Genomic DNA, 9,019 nt, shown 5'->3' with positions numbered 1-9,019 from the left:
TATCAAGAATTTGTGACTTGAAAGGAGGGGTGGAAATGTTTCTCCTACAGTTGAACAAAAAAGATTTACAATGTTTACCTTGTTTTTATAAAGAAATGTTTAGTGCTTGGTATGCTGTGAAGGACAATATTGAATACAATGAACGTTTAAATGATGTGTTTAATTACTGTTTGTTTTTTAATCCAAAAATTGTCAATCAAAACAAGACATTGTTATGGAAACATTTTATAAAAGCGGGGATCACACATATCAGAGACATTTCTTATGAAGTGATACCTGGATTTTTACCTGCATCTTTTATTGTAGAAATGATACATGAATGTGATTCTGAAATTAATGCAAAACATATCAAAGAAGATTACAAAACATTATTATCTATTATTCCAGAAGAATGGAAAAGTGTTGTTCAAAACAATGATTATAGGAAAGAAGTATGGTTACCTTCTTTTTTACTTTGTGTTGAAAATACTAATTATGTTTTTCCTTCATGCACTGTAAAAGTCTTTTATAGATTGTTGATTCAAAAATTGTTTAATCCTCCAAAGTCAAATGAATATTGGTTAGAAAAACTTAGAACAAACGATACAAAGATGCTTGATAATAGATGGATTGTACTTAAAGAAAGTGGAAAGCCTCCTGATGTTGTGGAGCTTGATTTTAAAGTTTATCATAATGCAATTTTTACGTATGAGAAATTGTACAAAATTGGTAAATCGGATTCCAACAGATGTCCACTGTGTTTATCAGAAAGTGAAGATTTACTTCATATGTTTGTAAAATGCAAAGAAATACAAGATTTTAAAAGTAATTTTATGATATACCATTTAGAGTCATTATTGAAAGATTGTGAAAATAGTGTATACAATGTCTTAGATATCGATGATATATTCATCACAGCTTTTCCCAATGTTATGAAAAATGTTAACACTTTTTTTGTTAATTTTTTTATGTCCTTATGTAGATTCACAATTTATAGAAGGAGACAGCTTATGTTGCAAAATAACAAAACTGTGCATTTGACAAGTTTTTGCAAATATTTGCTAAGACATTATATCTATTACAATTATCATTATATGTGTATTGTGAACAACAACAGAAAAGTATTCTTTAAAAAGTTTTTGAAAAACAATCCACTGCTGAAAGAAACAGAAGGAGTATTATTGTTCATTTTTTAACGAATTTTTATTGTAAACTGTCAAACTATATATAATGCTGTGATACTCATTATGATGATTGTTGATGTGTAATTTGTATGATTGATCAATAAAAGATAAAAAAAAAAAAAGGCGATGGACTGCTAATCCATTGGGGTCTCCCCGCGTGGGTTCGAATCCCATCCTCGTCGGAACGTCCTTTTTCATATTGATCGACAGAAATTCATTATGAACAAATAAAACTTATTTAATTTCTAGTTACGAAAGACGAATAGGGCCACATAAAAAACATACATGTAAAAAAGTTTTATTTGAACAATAAAATGCTTTCTTTGTAGCTGCAGAACTGTAGCTCTCCGGGAAAAAAAAAATATTGACAGACCGGAGAGCTACAGGGCCACCCATTGAAAAAAAATGTATATTTATTGCGCAGAAAAACGTGCGCTAGTTTTGGACTGATTTACCTTATTTATACGCAAATTCTGTGAAAACAATTAGTACCATTAAATTCTTCATGCAATTTACTACTGATATCGTCTGTTCACTTGCCTCGGATAGTCTTTTAAGGTAGACCTATACTCGGCACTAAATGGGCTCAATCATTAAAAGCTTAGCTTTAAATGATAAATATACATTCTAGCAATACATATACAAAAGAAAATATGTATGTTTACATGCTAGTTTGTTTGTTATCACCTCTCAGACGGGTGTACCCCCTTGCGAAAATTATTGACAATTATGAAATTTGCCAGACGTCCGTTTTTCCTAAAAATAATTACCAATTTTGGGAAAATTAGAACTGAACATACAAAATATAGTATAAATATTTATTTAAGCCATATCTCATCAATAGTTTTGCGCAAATTTTTGTAAGTAAGTACGCTTTATGGACCTGATGTATCAAAATAGAATACAAAAAATGCAATGCTAGTATCGCGTTTGGTAATTTTTTTACTATTTTATGGACTCAAACTTAAATTCATGGTGTTTATTCTATAGATTGACATCTTAGAAAAAAGATTTTGTAAATTAAATGATATGTTGACGGATTACTTTTCACGCTATAAGATCTAAACCAAGTAGTCCCTGACGAAAAAATCCGTAAAAATCACATTTTGCTACAGTTTTCTGCCTATATCTGTCAACAATGTTAGATGTCATTTAAACATTAATTAATTGACGATTGATTAAAATCGAAATAGCTTCTGTCTCTAAATTTAAACCGGTTTTAGTAAAAGAAAAAGAAAAATTCGGGGGGGGGGGGTCAAAATAAAGAAGATATAAGCATACCTGAGATCCTGGTTAATCAGAAACTTCGTTTTTCATTTTACTTAAACAGAATCGAGTTTCTCAACATGTATCATTTCTATCTCTCATAGAATACATATATTACCGTTCTAATTGCTTATTATTGCCATTGCTTACAACAGCGATGTAGAGCAAAATCAATACCGGGTATCAAAAACGCTTTGTAAAAGTCGAACCAATATTGTAAATTCCGTATTATGACGTAGTGCGATACTCGGACTACTTTAAACACCATCACCAGTCCTGTGGTGCACTTTGTTTACATGTAAAAATGGCGACTCTCGATCTCGATGTAAATTCAACATACTTGATTTTCCGAGGTCGGTAGCGTGCTTCTATGAAAGTCTGTAATGTAAATATTTCCTGCAATGATCGCTACCTTCATAACCCGCATGAATCATCAAAGAACAGGCACGTAGCATCGTTTTTGAAAGTGGGGGGGGGCCAGACTCATCCAAAAAATCTTGATAAGCAAAAAAAAAAAAAAAAAAAAAAAAAAAAAAAAAAAAAGGAAGTTTTAAGTTTCCCAAAAACTTCAAAATCCTAATTCGTGGTGGGGGGGGGGAGAGAGGGGGAGGGGGGGGGGGTTGGCGTACCATATAACTTCAACTTCACTCCTCATTTCATATTTTCATATCAATTTTACATACTCCCAAAAAAGTGGGGGGGGGGGGGGCAACTCCATGATTATTCCATTTTTTATATGTAAATTTTAAAAAATATGTAGCTGCGAGAAAAAGTGGGGGGGGCCCCTGGCCCCTGGCCCCCCCTGATGCTACGTGCCTGAAGAAAGCATTTTATTGTTTATATTAACATCTTTCTTTAACTAATTATTAAACTTATTATGAAAAGTTAGTAAAATTCACTAAATTACTGTTAATGTACAAAAGTACGTTAGCTAAAAGAAACAGCCAAATCGTCTCCTGTGAGACTTTGAGTCTGGCATCGCGTCATGATTATTTCGTGCAGTCCGGGATTTTACTAAGGTCGCCAATCGATAAACAGGGCGTGTCAATTTCAGTCCTGTCACTTTCAGCCGCTGTAGATTTCGACCAATCGATAAATAGGGCGTGTAGATTTCAGTCTGGCTGTTTCTATAGAGCTATGAATTAACTATAAGTTTCCGTAAGAAATAGAGGAAATTATGCTTGGTAGATGTAAATATTACGAGATAATTATCTCGTTATTACGAGAAAAGATATCGTAAAAGCGAGAAAAGATCTCGTTATTAAGAGAAAAGATCTCGTTATTGCGAGTTAATGATCACGTAATTACGAGAAAAAATATTGTAATAACGAGAATAGTTCCATATTAAAATCACTGTATAAAGATTTTATTGCCGCATTACGTAAATTTAATTTTCGTAAAAGTGTTCTTAATCATCAAGAATTGGTATGCGAAAAACGCATATACAATCTTTGTGAAGCTATATGTAAAAGACAGTTACATGAAGGTTAAAGATTAGAAATTCTTTAGAAAAATAATCCCAAGCAATTTTTTTGCAAAATTTAAACGAAAATCTAATTTTAAATCTAATGTGCTTCTAAGTGAGTTTTTCGATCACATTAAATGAAATTCACAAAGCAGTGTTGCTATTGATAATGATATATATCTCCAAATATGCTGAGGAATGTATATTTGAAGAGTTAAATATGGATATTGATGTTGAAGAAATCAAAGAAGCTATTGAGAAATTAAAAAAAGGTAAATCACATGGTGGCGACTGTTTACTTAATGAATATTTCATTGAATTTGAATATATGTTGCCTCATCTACATCTATATCTATATTCCTATTAAAATAATAGACTCGAATTTTTGGGCTTTAATACCGAGAAATCGGAAGAGTACTGTCTTTTGTTTTATATATTTTAAACATCATTGGTACTTGAAAATTACCAATTTGTTTTTATTTTTTCTCAATCAAGCTTCGCCAATATAATAATCAACGAAAAATCCTCTTTGGATTTTACGATTTTGCAATGCCCATTACATTCACGCTAAATCACGGGTGGCTCTTTAGTTATGTCTCCACAACATCACATTTGCATGGATAATTACAAGTACGTGAAAATTTTCATTGAAAATTTCTCTTATACATGTATTCTGTTCATCAAAGAAATACGGGAGATAACTCTAACTCAGTGCATCCGAAGTTCCGAATGTGAACATGGTGTGTAAATTCGAAGCGAGTAAAAAACGTTGGTGAAAAAGTGTTGAATTCTTCATTAAAATGAATTAAATTTTTGGATGAAAATTTGACTATTATTTTCAATGCAGCCTCATTAATTTTCTCCAAAATTGTTTCGGAGTGATTCTGCATTTTTTTGGCTACATTACCACAGGGGCTTGGTTGTTGGATAGTGAATTTCCTAATTATTTGTTCCCGAAGAAAAAAATGATTAAAATTGGTAATCTTTTGTGTATTTCTGTGTATTGCAATAAATCAATTCACTGAAACCCCCCGTTTCAGTCATGTTAAAAAAAGTGTATTCAATGTACATTAAAAAAAGTAAAGGGACGACACTCGCCATCTTGGATTTATAGGGGGTCCTCGTTTCAAGCTATGTTTTAAACAAGTTCTTCTGTATCTCCAACGATTTCTGACGAGATCTAGGTTGGAAAATATTCAAATGACTTATTCCTATCGTCTGACTACATCTGTACGCTGCATAATAAACACATCGTTCCGAAATGTACTAGATACTCGCCAAACTTATCGAAAGCAACGGAAGTTGATGCAAACTCTCCATGTAATCACTGAGGAGATCCGAAAGCATTGGATAAACCAAGAGGATATCTTTTCGCGGAATTTTTGCTCTCTCTAGATTTATCATACATTTTCGGAACATCTCAGTGATTATATGGAGAATTTACGTCACTCAAAAGTAAACTTCCGTTGCTTTCGATAAGTTTGGCAAGTATCTAGTACATTTCGGAACGATGTGTTTATTATGCAGCTTACAGATGTAGTCAGACGATAGGAATAAGTCATTTGAATATTTTCCAACCTAGATCTTGTCAGAAATCGTTGGAGAAATGGAAGAACTTGTTTAAAACATAGCTTGAAACGAGGACCCCCTATAAATCCAAGATGGCGAGTGTCGTCCCTTTACTTTTTTTAATGTACATTGAATACACTTTTTTAACATGACTGAAACGGGGGGTTTCAGTGAATTGATTTATTGCAATACACAGAGATACGCATAAGATTACCAATTTTAATCAATTTTTTCTTCGGGAACAAATAATTAGGAAATTCACTATCCAACAACCAAGCCCCTGTGTACATTACGGGTATATGGGAGGTACATGTATCTTAACTGTGGCGCAGGCCTGTTCCGAGACATAGTTAGATTATTCTAACTAAGCAGAGTGTAGTGAAATTAATAGCATTATTGTAGTCTTAAAGCTTGGTTTTGTAAATGTCAACAATACGGTGTGTCGATGTATCTATTTCGTATATGTCCGATATCATATGCATTGTCAACCCGTGCAAGCACGGGTCAAAGTCTAGTAGACTTTTTAATCGACATTGTATACTACAAACAGGGTTCTTCCCTGAATCTTGGTCTTCTATTATTGTGCCTATTTTTAAAAAGGGAGATAAATCTGATCCTAATAACTATAGAGGAATCAGCCTTGTTAGCAACATGTGTAAATTTTTTACTTCTGTATTTAATTTAATCAACAGACTTATAACATGGTCAGATGAAAATAATGTCGTGACTGATGCACAATTTGGTTTTAAATCTAAATGTGGAACAAGTGATGCGATTTTTGCTCTACATACTCTAATTACTTCATTGTTTGTAAATAACAAAAGACTTAACTGTGCCTTCATTGATTTCAAAAAAGCATTTGACTCTGTTGATAGGTCTAAACTTTGGATGAAATTGTCAAAAAATTGGTATCCAAGGAAAACTTCTATGTGTTATAAAAGGTTGTATACAAAGGTTAAAGCATGTGTGACTTCTGATGTATTTTTGAGTGATTTTTTCAACAGCAATCTTGGTTTAATGCAAGTTGAAGTACGAAGTCTTTCATCCATTTTATTTAATTTGTATGATAACGATTTTGAAATCAATTTTTAAAATTCTGGATGTGTACCATTTGATATTTCACACTGAAATTAGAGAAGTCAAAAATGTGAAAAAGTTTACAGACGGACGGACGGACAGACGAACGGACGACTGAAAACAGGTGATCAGAAAAGCGCTCTTGAACCTTCGAATTCGGTTCAGGTGAGCTAAAATCTATAGACCTTTAAGTTTAACAAATGATGACTACAAATAACTGCACATGTCTTAGCCTTACGATTACAAAATGTTTTTGGTAAAATTATAAAATGTGAACAAAGTGCTTATATTAAAGGCCGATATATAGGCGAAAACGCGCTATTGATTGTAGAAGTCTTTGAATATTACGTGATTTGGACGGAATATTACTATTCAAGAATTTTGAAGAAGCGTTCGTCTCCATAGAATGCACTTTTATGTTTAAAACTTTGGAAAATTTTAACTTTGGCTCTAAATTTATCGGAATGATAAAAACACTCTACAATAAGCCCACATTTAAACTAAAAAAAATTGAATGGGTGTTAAAATCATGTATATATATAAATGTCAAATTCTTCATAATGACAAAGTTTATTAAAATATTAGTTCTAATTCAGGGATATACGAAAGAACACATGAGTGCATGCACATTTATTTGTATATGTTGTCCGATCCAATGTATGTTTCCAATCCATGGTTAACTCACCCTACATGTATATGCTGATACTTATTCATTATATATTTTCATTATCTGCTGATATTTAAACATTGTATGCTGAAAAAATTACATATTAATACTTCATCGTTACATGCTGATACTTTATCAATACATGCTGATACTTCAGCATTACGTGCTGATACTTCATAATTCCTTTCTGATACTTTGTCATTATATGTTGATACGTTAACATTTTATGTTGATGCTTCAATATTAGATGCTGATACTTCATCATAACATACATACAGTTTGTTTTTATATGCTGATACTTTAACATTGTATGCTGATAATTCATTATTGCATACTACATGCTATTACTTTAACATTTAATGCTGATACTTTTACATACTTTTTCATTATATGGCACTCCATCATTACATACTGATACTTTTTCATTACATGCTGATACTTTTTCATTACATGATAAACTTAGCCATTATATGTTGAGTATGCTGTTACTTTTACATTACATGCTGATATTTCACAACATAAAGTACATATACTTCATACATTTTTATTACTGCTGGGTTGTCTTTCTTTGATGGTAGGACACGACGGTTGTGGGCATGGTGATGAAATCTTTTGTAGAGACCTTATTCTTATCAAATGCTATTACAATTTAATCCATCCACCAAGTCTACCAGTATCTCATGCAAAGGAGTTTAATGGACACTTATAAATCATTAAGTTTCAGATTTATAGTCATATGATATGCATTAAGAAAGAGGGATGGTTGTGGCCATTATTACGCTATATTTACCTCCTTTCGAAGACAAGCTCCGTATTCAGATATAGGAAAATGTTTTAAAATCTCAAGGCCCAAACATTTTGAACTATTCTCAAAATAAAATATTGTTCAAAAAATTCATCATTTAGGAATATACATGTAACTGAAGACACCAAATATCGTTCCTCTAAAAATTACTTTGAATTAAAAAAATTCGTTAATTCCTATCCCCATGAACGCTTTGTGGTGTATCCATGGGGGGGGGGGGGGGGGTTGTTACATTTACGTGGTTGTACAATTCCTCCCATTACTAGCAAACACACCAAAATGTTTTAAACTTTAGTAATTTATTAATTTATTTATTTTACTAATTGACATACATTACGGATTTAGACAGTTAGTGTAGGCAAATTAAGTTTTATATTGAATAGAAAATGTAGCCAAAGATCTAGCGTTTTACAGTCTGCTGTATGGGAAAAGTCAAGTTTACATAATACGCAATTTCTACTACATTTAATTTTTTTAAATCAGAGTAACGTATATATAGCGATAAAAATAAAATAAATTCCCGGTTAATAATGTTGACAATATTCATCAATTCATCAATGTCTCTTCAGAATTATAAATCTGTTCTTCTCTTAGTAATTCTGGAAATAACCCGAAATTCGGCTCAGACGATTGCTTGTTTTGATTAAATTGGGATGAACTTAATCTCCTGCTTGCATCAGTTTTTCAATTTGGACATCCTTCCAACTTCCTAATTCTTCAAAACGTTTTTTTCTTACCTTTACAATGCCTAATTCCAACAAAATATCAAGTTGTTGATTTGCAATTTTACTTCTACGAACTGGAAATGTCTATTGTCAAGTCGTACATAAAAAGGTATATCTTAATTTTAACGATAATTTAATAACTATGTAACAGCATTCCTTAAAAATGAATACGGTTTGTCCTTTAACCATGCTTATGAAGTGTACGAAGTTTGATAAACATACATGCGAGGGTTTTATTTAAATCCAGCTCACAAGGCTGAAATGCATACATAAATACACATG

The sequence above is a fragment of the Magallana gigas genome, chromosome 5 (assembly GCF_963853765.1).
Source record: "Magallana gigas chromosome 5, xbMagGiga1.1, whole genome shotgun sequence".
Taxonomy (NCBI): domain Eukaryota; kingdom Metazoa; phylum Mollusca; class Bivalvia; order Ostreida; family Ostreidae; genus Magallana; species Magallana gigas.
The sequence above is the reverse complement of the archived record's forward strand: the minus strand, read 5'-3'. Positions refer to the sequence as shown.